The sequence below is a fragment of the Larus michahellis genome, chromosome 1, assembly GCF_964199755.1.
Source record: "Larus michahellis chromosome 1, bLarMic1.1, whole genome shotgun sequence".
Lineage (NCBI taxonomy): Eukaryota > Metazoa > Chordata > Aves > Charadriiformes > Laridae > Larus > Larus michahellis.
The window spans coordinates 70,021,974-70,039,382 of NC_133896.1; the positions used below are offsets into that span (position 1 = coordinate 70,021,974).

Here is a 17,409-nt window from a genome sequence, read left to right on the forward strand (position 1 = left end):
TGGCAGTTTTATCAAATTAAAACCCTTGTTCCCTCCAGTGCAAATAGTGAAGGATGTAGTACACAGAACAGCCCTCAAAACTCAGTTCAGCCAGAGAATTTAAAAAACAAAACAAACCCAAAAGCACCACGATTTTCAACTTTTTCGTCACGAAAAAGACTACGCCAGAGACAGCACGATTACAGAGAGGTGAACCAGCCATAACCCTGTCTCTCCAGTTCACAAGATCAGAGTACAAAGTGTTTCATGCATTCTGGAAATAGTTTCTATTATTGGAGTATGGCAAAATATAGGCTGAACGAGGTGTCATAAGTTACCTTGGACTTGGGCCTTTCATATTGCTCAAGAATGTACTGATAAGTACTTTAATTCAACCATTTGCAGTTAGGAAAATAAAAAAAAGGCAAAGCTTACTGGAGAAACATAAGCAACAAACAGTAAATTAAGAGCAAACATACCTGGATCCACTGAAATGTATTTCCTACTCTGGGACCAGAAGCCTCTTCCTTGTCTCTATGGGATGGACAGCTCTTCTCTTCCTACTTTTAAGCCCCTGCTCTTCTTCCCAAGTGATGTCATTAAGAGCCAGGAACAGGCAATATGCCAAGCAGAAATTATCAGCTGAGCCTGGGTGACAGCGGGCTCTCCCGAATCACCGCCCATCCATGCCCCCAGTGGAGGGTCTCGGACACGAGGAGCAGGCTACCCCCGCTGACTGCCCACCCGGTTGTCTGCAGGAGATTTAGGAAACCTGGGTAGGTACAAAACTCTCTGCATCGCGGGCGTTATACGGTTTAAGTAAGAGTGTGAGAAATGAGGTGGCTTTTTTTTCCCCCTCAGCTGAAATTAAAGACACAGATAGCGGCTAGCAAAGGGCGTTTTCTGAGTACTGCCATAGGGATGGGTGAAAGGTAGTAGAGGTAAAAGTCAACAGGACCTTTAATAAAGCTGCCAAGAAATTCTTGATCTCAAAGCCATCTTTGTCACCGTCACGGACACAGCAAAATGAAAACCAACATGCAGCTCCCTAGGCGTTATTTGCATTCATCACAACTATTTATCGATATTTGCTGAAAGAGAAGGGAAGAGTGAAAACTACTTAGGGTCTTGGGTTGAGAGATGGAACCCCATATCAGGCACATGACAACTGTGCCCCCACACACCCCTCCCGCACTCCTTGTTCTGGGAAGGCGGGGGGCATTTGGAGTATATTTTTCCCTTTCCTTTTCCTGCAGGAAAAGTTCTACCTCCCGCTTTATCTCCCAACCCCTTGTGTAGGATTTGCATTCTGCCATGAGTGCAATAACACCCACGGATGCTAATGAGAGGGAAACGACGGCTGCACGCAGAGAGCCACTGCAGGGACCCACAGGCACAGCGCAAGGGACAGGGACTGACCCAATCCCACACTCATCCAAACCGACATTCCGCTCCTTTCCGAAGGGCTTGTTGTCTTACCTCCCTCCTTCCCCAGTCCCAGTGAGGCCATGGCCCATGGCTCCACACCGCCTCTTAAGAAGAGCTCCCCTTCCCTCCTCCCAGATTCACAGCTATCATCAGTATCTATTGACAGACTTAAGTCCTATTTAAAGGTTACAGCTGAAACCACTGACTGCACTAAGTCAATGGGAAAACACTTGAATAATCTGTTAGGCTAACAGAAAAGCTCTCAGAGAAAAGGCCCTGCATGTTCCTACATCCCGCTCGGTACCGCTGGTACTTGATTTCCTCTGAGCTGAAACAGAAGTTGCTCCTGCAAGAACAGCAAACACCACACATGCTGTGGGCACAGCTCAACAGCAGGGCAGGCATCCCCCCTTCAGGGCTTCTCCGAGACCAGAGGCAACACTATTACTTGCTGCCACCTTGGACATGTCCCAGCCCCACTTGCATACGTCACCCCTAAAGTAGGTTATCTTGCATAAAGAAAATAATGTCTCAGGAAAGATGCGTCTCATTCTCTCCCTTAACTGGATTCACTGTGGGCCCCCACTAATTCAAATCTCAACGTCTGCTTTTCCCAACCTCTAAAACCAGGAATGTTCCTGCCTGCTCTCACCACAGGCAGGTGTTGGAGCTCCTCTCTCAATGGCTATGATAATTCAGGGTGAAATTTAATATAGAAATATTACTTTAGTTTAGTACAAACAAGTGGTTTTTCACTATTCAAAAACAATTTCAGTTTGATTACAAACAATATATCCACCAGTTAAAAAAAAAAAAAAATTAAAAAATGCAAAAAATATCTAGATCAGATTTAAGCCAAATTCTTTCCTTCAATACAAAACTCAAAAGTTTTCTACTGCAGCTTCTGCTTTCAAGTTTACACATTGCCTCTAACCCTTAACTATATGCAGAAAGTTGTTAGAAGCAACATGCTTCATAACTTCTGTGACAAAATCATAACGTTTAGAAAGGAAATCCTTAGGATTAAGACTGTGTACTCACAGCCAAGACCATCCTGAGCTGGACACTATTTTATCAATAAAATGAAACAAAAATGCGTAAACCTTGTAGTTTGGCATCAGAAAAAATAATTTCAAATGAATACTAAGATGATTGTGATAATCATACTTGTACCATCCCAAAGGAATCACATTCTGATGGTCTACAAAGTATAGGTGATATTATTGCTTTAAATTCTCATGGGAATCTTCTTTTACAAGAGACTTCACTGCTGATAAGATATAAATGCTCAAAGGGCCAACAGTCTAAGATTTATCAATGTTGTACACCACACACTAATTTTGTTATGTACTTTGACAAATGACAAGCGAAATCATTAAAATCCTCAAATAGCAAATAACACATTCTTTCATAGTTAATAATATATTCTTTCAAAGCTCCACCTCAAAAAAAAAAAAAAAATAATCTTAAGACATAGTCAGGCAGTACTGACACTCAAGATGCTGCTTTACCTCTTCCCTAAATGACAAATAGCTTTGCATATCAGCAAAGAGGTGTTGGCTTCTTTACGAGTTCAGTATTGTATGAAGTTCCTCATTGAGTTTTCCAAGGGCGTCAACCAAGAATTCTTTTAAGTCAATGGTTACCTTGTTTCTGTGCAACATCCATCCATTGCATTACGATTTTACAACAGTGAATACTATTGTAAAGGGAAGAAGAGAATCGCAGTGTGGCTTCTCACAGTAGTTTAACTGAAGGAATCATGAATTTAGTATCAACAAAACACTAAATCACTGTATATTTCAATGCAAAGAAGGTAGCTTTACAAGGTAAACATCTAGACAATTACTGCAGTCTTTTCAAAGCCCCTAGGACCAAGGTCAATTTTATTATGCTGTGATGACACAAACAATAAGGACTTTGAAAAAGGTACACTTGCCTAGTTGGCATTTTTTAAGCATGCAGTATGAGAGAATAAAGACAAAAAAAAGATAAATCTGAATTTACAAAGCAGAACAGAGAAAATTGACAACTGCTAGTGAAATGACTACTGCTTTCAGGATTATGTTTTCCAACCTGCTTTGAAAAATCTCAGTGCATATATTTTGGAACACTGTTAATAATGAAAGCTGAGCACATAAAAATCACTAACAGATATTATGCCAGAATCCCATAACATTTCATCTGCACCTATTCAATCCCTACCAAACTTGTCAAAGGGATTTTCACCAGAGATTTTTGCGAGCATCACCAGCAGTATATAATCCGGTACCATTCCTGTGGCTTCCTACGTACACCACAGATTTCACCTCACGTTTTGTATCAACGGCACACGGTCACGCTCTGTTATTTTGACAGCAAACATAGCACCTAACGCCTGAGCACGGAGCAACTCAGAGCACTGAGGGGCAGCTCGCGCGTAGCCTGAAAGCAACAGAAAATTCCGACAGGCCACACACACCCCCAAAGCTTTGCTTTTCCAAGCCACCCAGGCCTTAGTTACCAAGGCAGGAGACTAAAGGGCTGTTTAAAAAACACTTGGGAAGGACTGAGCTCACCTGCGTAATTGAGGAAAAGCCCAGCGCAGGCAGCCGCTGCGCAAACCAAAGGTGGAGTGTCAGAACAGCAACAGATTTCAGGAATCCCTCTCACTTACAGTCACCTCTGGGAGCACACCTAATCTCTAAAATAAGTTACAAACAGCACCTGAAAGGTTTTGCTGGTTCAGTAACGAGAGTTTCTCTGCCAGCAAAGAATGGAAATAAGCCCAATGAAGAGACAGGAGAGAAAGGGATTTCCACCCCCCTCTCCCCTCAGATGAAGCACTGAGAAGTACGGAAAGGAGAAATTAATTTGGGGGGGGGGAAGGATAAATGAGACTGGCTTACACGCCCTTGACTAATTATATTTTCCACATCAATAATGAATTTAAAAAGCATGTTTAAGTGATGGGGAAAAAATACATCCTTATGAGTAAAGATGAGCAGTGTCATAATAAACACCTTCAATGACAGCACAGAGGAAGACTTTTCTAATTTTATTTTTTTTTCAGTTAGTACAATCCATTAAGCAATGAACTAGTTTAAAATCAGACACTGCTTTTCTAAATGGTCACATGGTAGAAAGGGTATTTTTTCCACTTTGCTTTGTTTCTGTGAAGACAAGTAACAATAATATGTAGAAACAGTTCTAGTCTGAATTTCTTTGGACCTCCAAACAAGAGTAAGAATTTGGAACCCGTAGAATAAATATTTTGGAGCTTTGGTGTGGGTTGTTTTTTTTTTCCTTTTTTTAAAGCACAGAGAAAAGATTAGTAAGAACTATGAAAACTCATTTGCACAAGAAGGAAAAATCAACAGCTTTGTTTAAAAGAGAAAAGCAATGGGACAAGAAATATGAAAAAATAAGCCAAACTTTGCAATACACAACCACAATGACTCACATGTTTGATCCATTTGCTTTAATATTTTGCATCTGTTGGCAGCCAATACTCCATGGTTGACCACAACATAAAGCAGGTGATCTTTGTGACCTTCACTAAGAATTTTAGACAGACATAGCCCTTTCCTCAGCCCACAGAGGGATCAGCATGGAAACAGAAGTAAGAATAATCATACAGTCATAGAATGGTTAGAGTTGGAAGGGACCTTAAAGATCATCAAGTTCCAACCCCCCTGCCATGGGCAGGGACACCTCCCACTAGACCAGGCTGCTCAAAGCCCCATCCAGCCTGGCCTTGAAGACCTCCAGGGATGGGGCATCCACAGCTTCCCTGGGCAACCTGTTCCAGTGTCTCACCACCCTCACAGTAATGAATTTCTTCCTGATATCCAATCTAAATCTCCCCTCTTACAGTTTAAAACTGTTACCCCTTGTCCTATGATTACACTCCCTGATAAAGAGTCCCTCCACAGCTTTCCTGTAGGTCCCCTTTAGCTACTAAAAGGCCACTATAAGGTCCCCCCAGAGCCTTCTGTTCTCCAGGCTGAACTCTCCCAGTCTGTCTTCATAGGAGGGGTGATCCAGCCCTCTCATCGTGTTTGTGGCCCTTCCTCTTTCAAAACTGAAACCTTCAACTAGTGCTTGCAGTTCAGTGTCATAAAACTGTACAGGTCTATCCATGTCTTGCCAGTAACCTGAACTTTACTATTCCTTTTCACAGAGGAATTTGTATTTTCTTATTTGCTGACCATATTTTTTTTTGCACTTCACCTCTGTTACAGAAATTATTAGTTGCCACCAGCTGCACCTCCCTGTAAAGAGGCAGGTGCCAAAGTTCACAGGTTGCTGAAGCTCCCTACTCAGCACAATTTGATAGGAACATATCAATAAGGTGAAAGCTGTCAGCTGAATCAGACCCTTATTTATCAGCAATTAAGTCTTAAGACCAAGCAGTCTCCTCTTTGCCTGAAATGCTATTCGGCCCACAAGACGAAACATGGATGCGGCCCTGCGTTACAAAAGGCACGTGTTGGATGAGCTGTGTGAGAGCTACGATATATTAGCAAGGGCTTTTAAGCTACAGAAAGGACACCGACAGGGATGCAGCCGGATGGATATTAGGAGCTTGGTAATAAACACGATGCCTTGCCACATACCCAGCTTCAAACAGAGCGGCCTGTGCCACAAAAGCCGGTATTGCAGGTTTGCCTTGACCGAATTGTAGAGCAATTGGGGAACGAAATGTAAATTCTGGCAGCAGGGAAGCGGCTCGTCTTTGAAATGGCAGGGAATCATCCAGCCACCCGTGCCATCCCTCTCGTACTGAGCAGTACACACGTTCGAGCGAGCAGCCCTGAGGAGGAGACCATCAGCAGGCGGCACGACAAGCGCGTGCTCCTCTCCTCAGAAGAAAATAATAGATAATTCTCAAGGCAGCTACTACCTAGTTCCTTAAAGCATACAAGAAAGCAGATAGGTATAGAGCAAGTCGACACGGATTTTGTCTCTAAAAAAAAAAAACCACCCCAGCATGAGTGCAAACAGCTACAACTGGGTATCTAGCTGGCCCTTGAGGACTTCAGCGAAGAGGCAATCTGCAGTGGCTTTTCTGCACAGCTAAGAGTCGTGCCACCAAAAAAAGTACATTTCATACGGCCCCGTGAAATTTCGCAGGGTACAACTTTATCACAGTAGTGTTTGACTGTGGAGGAGATGAAAGTAAACTGGCTCCTGGTAAATAGATTTGTTAATTAAGTATCCACGATGTATTTAATTTTTGGACACTTACATTTGGAAAAAAATGTAACCTTTAGCTCATTGCTACTACATGGCAGATGCTACCTGGTTAAACAGTATGCTATTATACCATGCTTCTGGGGAATACTGTACGTGAATATATAGCACGGAGCAGCCTTTTACTTTTCCCTCTAAACAAGTCTTCCCAGATGCAGTGAAGAACAGTAAGAAATTCCGCATGGCTTACAGCAGGCCATATTTCACCTCACTTACTTATTGAAAGGATTTCCAAAAAAGTTACCTCTCCCATTTGTAACCTGGGCTACATTAAGAAGAAATCTTGTAGGTAAAGATACTGGCAACGACAGATCATAGTAAACGCTTTAATAGTTTTACATTTTCTACACGCCAGCAGATTTTTTCATACAGAGATTCTAAATAAATAAATAAATTGGAATAAATTTCCATCTCCAATTGATAGCAAAGAGTATTTCAGCTTCTGTTATAATAGCTACAATATTACGGTTTCTCGGTTTATAATGCCTCTATAGGATTACCTACTAAAATGTACTACGTGAAAAATCGGGTTGCTAGCAATTTCAAAATGTGTTGCTGTCTATCGCATCCTTATTGGCTCAGCCATTACAGTTTCAAACCTTCACCAAGAACTGCAGCGATTAACAGAGATTACAAAACTCTGTTCAGTCAGCGCTGTCTGGACCTTACCCCGTTCCCAGCCCTGCATTTCCAGGAACAAGATATCTGTGCACACCTGATAAAAATTAAACCAGATACTAGAATGTTACTCGCAACTACTCATGAAAATACAAATCTGAAAAAAAACCTTAGAACTTTACGCAGCACTAACACTGCTCATGCTATGAATTTGTCTCAGCGATACAAACATTACACCTGTATTCAGCAACAGATATTGACAAATATATCACTCATCTAGTTTCAAGTAAGAAACTAAAGATACAGAGTACCCGAACACCAATCAGCTTTTCTCCTTAAAGCATACCGTGGTGCGCAAAAGCCGATTTTTTAAAACAGTTGTAAGAGTCAAAGAACCTGGTTTGAAAAATTACTCATTTCATCCTTAATGATCAGTACGGTCTAGACAAGATATTGAGAATTTCATTCATAATCCTCTTAGTCACACAGTGATGCCGCCTCTTCAAATATCCACGCAGCGTTGGGCTTGGCACACCCTGCCTAGAAATACGGAGCTTGGAGAAGGACGCGGGAGCCACGCGGGCTGATGCTGCTCACAGACACCCCCTGAGCTTCTTCAGGGAGACGTTGCACCGCACGGCTCCTCCTGATGTGGGAAACCTGTCCCTTTCAGCGCGCTCTCCACCTTCACCTCCATTTCTCTACCTGGGAAGGGAAAGAAGAGTTTTCCTCTTTCCTCTCCTGCCAAATCCCCCCGCCCAGGCCCAACTTGTGAAGACTGAAAAGTTGAAATCAGAGTTTCCTGCGGTCTGAGCACTCCCAGTGAGGAGGGACACGTTTGCGTGCAGGTTTGCAGAGCATGGCTCTTCACGTGCTCGCTGGTGCACAGCTTTTACTGCTTGTTATGTTAAATGGTGAAGGTCTGAATACTTACTCTGTGTCTGCAGCTAATTTGCAGATACTGCGTGTTTATAATCCAAAGTCCCAAGTGGGCGTTCAAATGAGTGCCAGATCTTAATAACTGTATTTTAACTCTATTAAGTATTTTCAAGGAAGATAACAAGATATTGTCAGCTATTAAGCAGGGGCATTCCCCCGCTAAATTCTCTGATTAAACACATGCAGGAAAAACAATGCACTTAAAGGAAAAAAAGAGCATGTATTGACTCCTTCTGTCAGACATATTTTCTTAACAGAAGCCAACATCAGTCAGTCTCTTCACTCAATGGGCGATACTCACCATCTCCATGTGGAACACGTTAATGAGTCTCCATTAAAAAAAAAAAGTCATCTGTATTTATGAGATACACAGCAATAGCAGGCTCTGGTATACAGAGTGCTGCTTTCTATATGTTAAGGAAAAGCTAAGAGGCTCTTTTCTCTTACCATATGACGACAGACACTTCATTTCAAAGACACGGTGCTAGCTTCAACTGACAGAAAATGCAAGCTCACAAAGCCAGTATGGGTGTTCTGTTGTTTTGTTGGTTTTTTTTTTTTTCTCTCCCCTTCTCTATGCTTCTGCCAGCACTGAATTTAGTGTTTAATTAAAGTTCTGGCTTGGCACTTGCACTAGGAATGCAGCAGGGATGCAGCTGCGGTGGTGAGCAGCGATGGCAAAAGCAACGGCAAAAGTGAGACGGAGAAGCTTATAGCAGAGAAACACGGGTGGACTTCACCCACTGAGTGAGGTCTCCTGCTGTGGGTGATGCGAGATGCTGAGACATTTAGCTGACCACCGACAAAGGGTAGTATCTGTGGCTGGAGACCTCGACTGATCCTAGAAATAAAATAAGTCCCTCCTACTACTACCATAACAAAAAAAAAAAAAAAAAAAAAGTTTTGCAGTGGCAAAGGAGGCTGTACCACTGTTCCACTCCTCCAAGGAAGGCTTTATTTCCTAAAGTGAAATGATATAATGAAAATGACATACTTGAGTAAACACGTAGTACTCTGGTGAATAAGCTCCTGCTGGTAAGAAATGCTTCTCCACAGAGCCATATACACACCCCAGCACAAGCCCAGTCCTCCCACAAAAGTCTTGGTGAGGAAAAAACTAGGGAGAAAGAAAACATGAGAAGTTACCTGTGGATAAGACCAATGGACTGCAGGCCAAGAATCAGCTGGTTTCCACATCCAGTATGTAATTTACTGAGAACATTACTACGGACCAAAGCTTTTACATGGAATTATGAGAACAATTAATACAATCAGCAAATGACCATTTGTTGCTCTCAAACAGTGCCTTAAATGCAGCTTGCAAAACAGCCTCAGCAGACACGTTTCATCCTCCTCTAGTTACAAATGAAAATAAGAAGTGATGCATGGCGGGGGGGAAGCAGTGTTGTCTCCTTTTGCTGATTTGAATAAACCACGTCTTTTCCCCTTCAGCTCATCCTCTGAAGAACATTAATCTGCCCCAACGCTACAACCAAAAAACGTAGAGAGCTGGTGATGAGGTTCATCAAAGGGTCAGGATTAAAAAACAAACAGTGAGCACCGCATATGGTTTCTGGGAAGCTTACTGTGGGTCATCCCCTAATTTCAGCCTACATCTGAACACCTATCTGCATGTCAGTGCAGAAGTACTTCTTGTGGTCACTTTGCTCTCCTCTTAGCAGGCTAAATCACGGCTCTACAGATGGAACTGCAAAGGTACTCCAGAATTCATCCAAGTACGCTTCGTTTTGATTTTTTCTTCTTGGCAAACAGCACCCAGATATTGCTCTGGTGTAATCAGGTCTCCTGACAATGTGAAACTCGCGCTTTAAAGAGCCCACTGACAGATGGATTCAATTTAAAGCATGACTATGAACAGCTGCTGCTGATCACTGGCTTGTAAAGTGAACTCATTCATCACAAAATATTTCAAAAGACTGAACTGAAACGGAACAAATGAATTTGAAGAAGAACGGGAGGTGCAGCGTTAGCCTTGGAGAATGTGTCAGTTGTAAAAAGCACAGCTATGGTACTACTATTAATTTATTCCTGTAAATGCTGGCTCCACTCTATTAGCGGCATTCTCCAGATTCTCAAAAATCCAGGAGGGGAGCCTGAATAAGGTATTAGAAGACGTAATTAAATACTCCTTACTGGAGGTGATTTTAACTGAGTGAGCCACGAAAGGGAGCTGACAGCATGTTTAAATTGTGCTGGGGAAAACTTCAAGATGACAAGCCTCAAAAAACTGCCGGAGGGGGAGGAGGTTATTTCCCCAACTGCTCCAACTCAGCAAGAATTCCCAGCAATCGTGCAAGGGGGCCACGCACTCTGCCTTTGCCACCTTCACTTTAAATACTGCGAGAGGCCTTACTGCTTTTAAAACATTTTCATCTTCCCCTTTGATCCTTCAGTACGGTTGCGGTCAAGAACAAGACAACCTTCAAAGTACGTAGCCTCCCAAATGAAGCCACCAATTATGATGGTCTCTGAAGAGGTGGGGACCTGACACAGAACTGAGTAATTCACCTTTTTTTTTTTTTCCTTTTTTTTTTAAAGTTCAGGAATTATGCAGCAAAAGTAGACATTCTAAACTTCACTGTATTTGTCATGGCCACCGGATCATCTCCAAGTGACTCAGTTCTCAGTTTTTCCCAGAGTTCTTCCTACAAGTTAAGTACAGGGCAGCTTCGCAGACATTGGGATCGAGGGTAATATGCGGGGAAGAAGATTCTCCATGAGCTGCCTCGGGTGGTAATTCATTTTTGCCACCCTTTGCTAGGGTTTTCTAACAGGGGGGGAACCAATAAAGTTTGAAAGACTTTCTTGAAGGCAATTCTTTACCTAGAAGTGATATTTATAACATCTTCAGACAACCGTACCATCAAACTATACTTGTACCAGTGCGACTTCATAAAGAAAGTACATCTCACGTAGAATATTCATACCTATATTCTAATTTTCAAGCAGTCACTTTTGTATTGAATATGTAGTTGTTAACATCAGATTTTTGTATCTTAGTATGAAAAACATACTTATCTATTTTGAGCTGCATTAAATTTAATAAGAATTTGTTGTAATATTTATTGATAAATGGAGAATAAAAAGAAACAATACTAACCCACAGACGGTACACAGGTTTTTTTCCTCAGTATAGAAAAATGTAATCTTTGTAATGGCAGAGAAAAAAAAAAAAAGAAAACCCTCTCAAATAATAGCATTTCCCTCTTTCCTTCTACAGACAACCCTTGTCAGTCTATTTCTCTACCTACTATCTTTCCTCAAGCCCAGGTAACAAGACAAAGCTCAGGTGTCATAAGCTTGTGTGAATGAGGCGTATCAGCTACCCTGCAACTCCCCTTCCATGCAATGGAAAAAAGCCACCGCTTTGCCATCACCCGGTCTCCTGCTACCTGGTATGAAAGCAACACGAGGAAGCAATCAGCAGATTAACGCCACGTCAATAACTAGGCTCTGAGACAACACTTTTGTTATTTAATCCATTTTGGGGAGCAGCTGACCACTGCCAGCGTACGCGTTCTGATGCGGGGGTGAAAAGCCGTGGGCTCAGCAGCATCGTTCTACGCACAAGAACGAAGGCACCCGCACGCTCTTGCTCACACACCCTCCGCAAAGGTTATTCATCACCACAGCAACCTCGCAAAACAAAGGTGGAAGCCAATTCAAACAGCCCCGTTCCTCTGATGACAGAGGACGAAGGGTGCCCTCCACCTGCACCCTTCAGGGGGCTTTGTTGGCTCGGGTTTGTTTTTATGTCATTGGATCTCATTTACTTATTTAATTTTCAGCAGCCCAGCATGCGTGCCCTGAGCAGAGAACGCCCGTACTTCGGCATTAAACAAAAAAAAAAACCTTCTATTGCCCCAGTTAAAAGGACAAAGAAGAACTGGCTGATGTACAATTCCTAGTTGCCACATGGCTGAGCAAATGCCATACTCCATTACACGTACTCACCGTCACCCCACCTTCCCCGCACCCTCCCCTACGTACCAGGAATAGCTGCTGTAGAATAAACACCCCGCCTAAAACAAGAAAAACCCCAACCTGTTTAACTACCATTTCTTCCTTCCTCCCCCCTCACCGCTCCTTTTCTTCACATCCTCTTTCACTCTGCGGGAGCTTAATGATTTTGGATACGTTAAGAAAATCCAACCGGGACAGTAAAATAATTGTAAACTCAGCACAAATGAAATGCAGAGCATCCCTTCGCTCCCCGAATCTCGAAAGAACAAACTCCAGCCCTTCCGTGAGTCATTTCAGGAAAGAGATTATGAACATTTCTCAACCTTTTCGACGACAAGGCAGGAGGAAAAAAACACTGCCTGCAATGACAAGCTGTCAACACTCCGCGAGCAACGTGGCTCTCATTCGTGACACTGATCCTTCGCCTGCAGAGCCGGGCACGTGGGCAACAGCAGCCACACCACATGCAAGGACAATACTCAAAAAGCCCAGATTTCTCGCCTTCTCCAAAGGCAAAAACCCCCATCTGAGCAGCCAGGTCTTGAATACCTTGATGTGCGAATGCTCTCCCTATCTGCAGAATTTAAAAGAGGGTAACCATGTTTTTTGAAATACAGGATTAAGAAAAGCCAATGGTTCCTAGGAATTTTATGTTTTAAAATGCAAAACACAGGTGATTGGAACGGATAACAGTAAGTCTCAGAGGCTGTCCCATTTACTCCCATCGAGAAGTTAAATTTTGCCACTGTAAAACCACCAGAAATGTCCATCTAGCTGCAGTGACTCCATGGATCTAAGCAAAACGTGTGCTAACAAAAGGGTGTTTTGATTTAAATCAACTGCTTAAGCTAATATTTTCTTAAGTTTCAAAACGCTCATTGATAGCTGGTGGTTGCTCTATTGCAGGCTTATGATGGTCTGCAGTTTCTGTCAGTGTGCTTCAGCACCTCAGCAACGTAAACAAACACCTGGGGCAGGAGGTTCGTTTACCTGATTCTGTGATATTTACATTAGCTAATCACTTTGACGTAATACTGCTCTGACAGCAGAGGATGCCTATAATTAAGAAGAACTAAAAATGCAAAAAAACACCAGTCAATAAACAAAAAAAACGTATCAGAAAATTCAGCCGACAGACGAAGATTAAAGCTGCAGTTTCAAAAGAGCACGCTGCGTTTTGCAGGTAGCAAAAAGCAACTGAATGGGATTGAAAGCAAAGTGCAAAACACCGTCTAACCCCAAGTGCAGGACATTCCACATACGCTGCGCTTGAAGCTCTACTCTCTACTACTACAGCGCTCTCAGAAAGAGAAAAAGCTGCATTTGAGCTCACACATGTTTCTTAAGTGCAGCCATAGGCAAAGCCACGAAATCGGACGTATCCGCAGCACAAGGTGATTTACGTCACGGTGTAATCACTACTTGACGCAATAAGCAGGCGTTGGCTGCCTCGATCTTTATTTGTGCAGTGCATTTTTGAGGTACTTTCCTGGTGATCTTGGTTTTCAAAAGGAGTCTCCCCACACAGAGACGCTTTCCCACTCACGCTACAGGGGAGCAAAGGTTCTTGCCTTCTCCCCCATGCCAGCATTCAAGCTCGTGAGTCAGACAGAGACCACAGATATGACAGACAGCAACTAGTCTTAAATTTGAGGCCTTCCTGACCAAGGCATCGATATGCTTCCAATGTAAGAGAATAATTTCATCTACGCGAAATTATTAGGCTTCTAGAAAATCTGTGATCTCTGAGTTCTAATAATCGAAAATACTTACCGGGGGAAAAAAAAAAACATTCACCTACCCAAACAATAATGATCTTAAACAAAAAACATCATTGCAACTACTACCTTGCTTTCTCTATTTCCACACACCCAGAAAATCAACTGCAACAATTTTAAAACCTTTCTCCTCCACAGCTGCCGGTGTTAGCGCTGAATTTGTTATATTATTTAAGCACTGGGGTTCAGAGCTCTCGAGCAGCGTAAAGGAACTGCGTCTACCTTCAGCAGTTCCCGAGATAGCAGCTGTTACGCTTGAACTGAAGCGGGGAGAAGACCGGTAATGAGAATGAGGGGAACTTAAGGACAGGTATCGTCCAACTGGCAAAAACACAACGCATACTTGACAAAAGCATAAAAATTGCTTTTCCAAACTTTCCATTAATTAAAACATACCGGTTTTGGCCTGGTTTAATAGACTACTGGACCTTGAAATCACGTACCCAAGTTCCCTGTTCTGCCTTTGCTTCCTGCAGCATAAAGCCAGAATTGCCCTCATAATTTTTCGGGCCACAGTAGTTTTCCAACTCTGCTGCTAATCAAGTTAGCACGTACAGCTCAGTACGGCACTGACCTCTGGGGTTTTGTCCCGATGTTCTGATGAGCACTCTTAACAACGTGGTACAAACCTGAAAGAGTTGCAGAAGAGCCCGGGATGCGTATTGCCCTTCCCACACCCATCCTTACCAGGCAACACACCTTATACCTTCTCCAGAAAATAACCTCAAGTGGTTCTGCTTAAAGCACCGATCTTCAACTCTGATATTCATAGGAATATTCAGTATCTGACAGTGCGCTGTATCGTGCCAATGCTTTAATGGGACTCTATCCGTGTACAGAGGGGCTGCTTCTCCCCAAATGTCACGGAGGTGCTCAGGTGATTAGCAACAGCTAAGGGCGCATATGTTGGCTTTAATAGCGAACGTGTGCTTTGCAGCCCAGGCTGCATCTCATCAATAATTCCTTGGTGCAACACTCCTGGGAAGACAGCAGTCAGCCCAGCATGGCAGTGTCTCAAATAAAGCAGGGTGTTAGGAGGTGCAAGGCAGCACTCCACACATTTGCTGTCAAAGCATCACAGCATTTCGTCTGCTGGAAGAAGCAGATTGCCATTGTTTTATCAAGGAAAAAAAAAATCACAGATGGGAGGAACTGACTGGAAACCACCTTCCCCTCAAAAAAAAAAAAAAAAATAAAAATTGCTAGCTATTATTTTTTGCAGAGAGGGTGTATCTAGTATTGAACTGAAGACAGGATCACACTTTGGAGGGCAAAACAAGCATTCTCGTTTCTTTACCTAGCATCTACAAAAGTAAGCTGGGGATGAAGTTTGTCTGCACACAGCCACACAGAGATTTAAACAGGGGAAAAAAAAAAAAAGCAAAACCCATGCACTTACATAAAAGGCTTTGGGAGTTTCATTTTCTATTCAGCTGGAAAGGGAGTGAGCAAGCGCGCGCACACACACACACACACACGCACACACGCATTTTTAATCATCCTCATGCTGACAGCAGGCAGTCACTACTTCTGTTATCAGAACCCCACAGCTTGTATTTCCAGGCTACAAAGCGCTAAGGCAGAGGGTATATAAAACCTCCTCTGATTAAAAAGGCTCGGTGATATCGTCTGGTACAACACACCAACCGCTACAGATTCGAAGTTTGGCCTCACCAGGATGTTACTCATTCCATGGAGGGAGAGGTAAAAATAATCCATAAACATACAAGCAAACAGTAAGGATTTCCTAAAATCAGCTGGTAACCTGGATTGCTCTCATTTTCTCTAAGCTCGTCAGTCACCCTCCGGGAAAAACAAGCAAGGCAGGCGAGTCTTTGCATAAAGAAACTTACAGTTTGCAACAAGGTGCCAGTTGTTAAAGAGACAGAGAGAGACAGAAGCTGCGCTTAAGTACAACTCACCAGTGACCACTTAATGCAAACGCCACGTGCCTGGGATTAAAACTTCAGCCCGGGTAGATGCTGTCCCTGCCACTGCTTGATTCAGCTCAAGTGGCTGGCATCTCTCCAGAGTCACCCAGAAGGCGGCCGCCCAACCGGACAAATCACTGAAAAAAAAAAAAAAAAATAGAAAGTTCAGCTTTGCAATTCCACTGCGCATTATACAATCAGTTAGACTTGCTAAGCGCTGACTTCTTAAAATGTGATTTCCCTTGCTGCATGAGAGGGAGAAGTACACTTCTGATTAGAGTTCATCCACTACTTTCAAACATGTGAACCTTCTAAATACCAGCAATATCAAAAAGAACTCCTCTGTACAGCTAGCAGGAACTTCATAGTCAGAATACCTAATAACCTCCACCCCAACCCCTGCTTTCAAGCACAGTTTGGGGCTGGATCCCTCCTCAAGGCTGGGGTGAGGAGTTTACAAAGCCACGGACCTGTGACTTAGCAGAGCCAAGAAGGCTGCAAATCCAAAGGGAACGAGAGCCTAACATGTTCGTAAATACATGTTGTAAAAGCTTGGTCAAGCACAAGGATGGAAGTATTGGTGAGAGTGGAGCCCCTTCCACACCTCGCATCCCTGTCCCTCTTGTAGCCCACCCCTGCTGCCCTCATAGCCCCTGGGCTCCCGGCACCCAGCCGAGGCTGAGGGGCAGCAGACCAGGGTTGGGCTCACAAGGCACCAGAAGCCACATGGCCCAAATGAGAGAGAGACACCCAGGACAAAACCTGTTTTTATTGAGAGAAAGTGGGGACAGCTCAAGAAACCTCCCCACAAACCAGTGGGGCTGGAACCCATGGGGCACTTGGGAAAGGAGGATGCAGGAAAGAAAGAATAAGGTGAAAGCCAAGATGAAAAGCAGAGGAAGGAGACAGCAAAAGGTGCAACTTTTAAAATATTTTTTTGGAAGGCGACAATTATGGTATTCTCCCTTTTTCTCCTCAAATTTTTGTCACCCCTTAATTTTGAATTTGACATTCGAGAATTCAGACAAGCTTAGTCCTTTTTTATTTCATTTCTTTAGTCATATCTAACACTTTGTTGTAAGCTGGATGCACATAACAAGTCACTTCCAGCTTCGTAGCTGCACCATCCTTTAAATTTCACCAAACCTGCTCTATTTACAGTTGTATATTTTCTATGAGTTACTCTCTTTGAGACATCATTTTGACATTATCCTAATTCTGGGACTTCTACGAGAGGTCCTGTTCTCCCTCCCTTACAGGGGCAGCCCTGCAGTGATGTTTTCCATTTTACGATAAATCCAGTAAAACATAATTAAAAAGATACAGATCAATTTGATACAGCAACAGAACTAGCAAGAAGCGGTAACAAGTCAATCCAGTAACAAGGCCAAATGGTAACGGGTCAATTCAGTCAATCTGAATTGATCCGGTGGTTGCATATTAACATAAGAAGTAGTATATTGAGATACTTTATGTACTGAACTTTATCAAGTTGCTTACTAATATAGATTATAGTG

General features: G+C 43.0%; 1 protein-coding gene across 7 annotated transcripts in view; it reads right to left on the reverse strand.

Moving 5' to 3' along the window:
• The window catches only part of EPS8 (EGFR pathway substrate 8, signaling adaptor), a 139,063-nt gene that overhangs the window by 85,243 nt on the left and 36,411 nt on the right, over positions 1-17,409 (reverse strand). For 4 of the 7 annotated variants that reach the window (XM_074585456.1, XM_074585465.1, XM_074585475.1 and 1 more), the window contains exon 2: positions 15,884-16,029. The gene's annotated coding sequence lies outside the window, so the exon portion shown is untranslated. Of the gene's footprint in view, positions 1-15,883; positions 16,030-17,409 lie in introns of those variants that run through there. The other 3 variants (XM_074585430.1, XM_074585421.1, XM_074585439.1) reach the window with 1 other exon arrangement.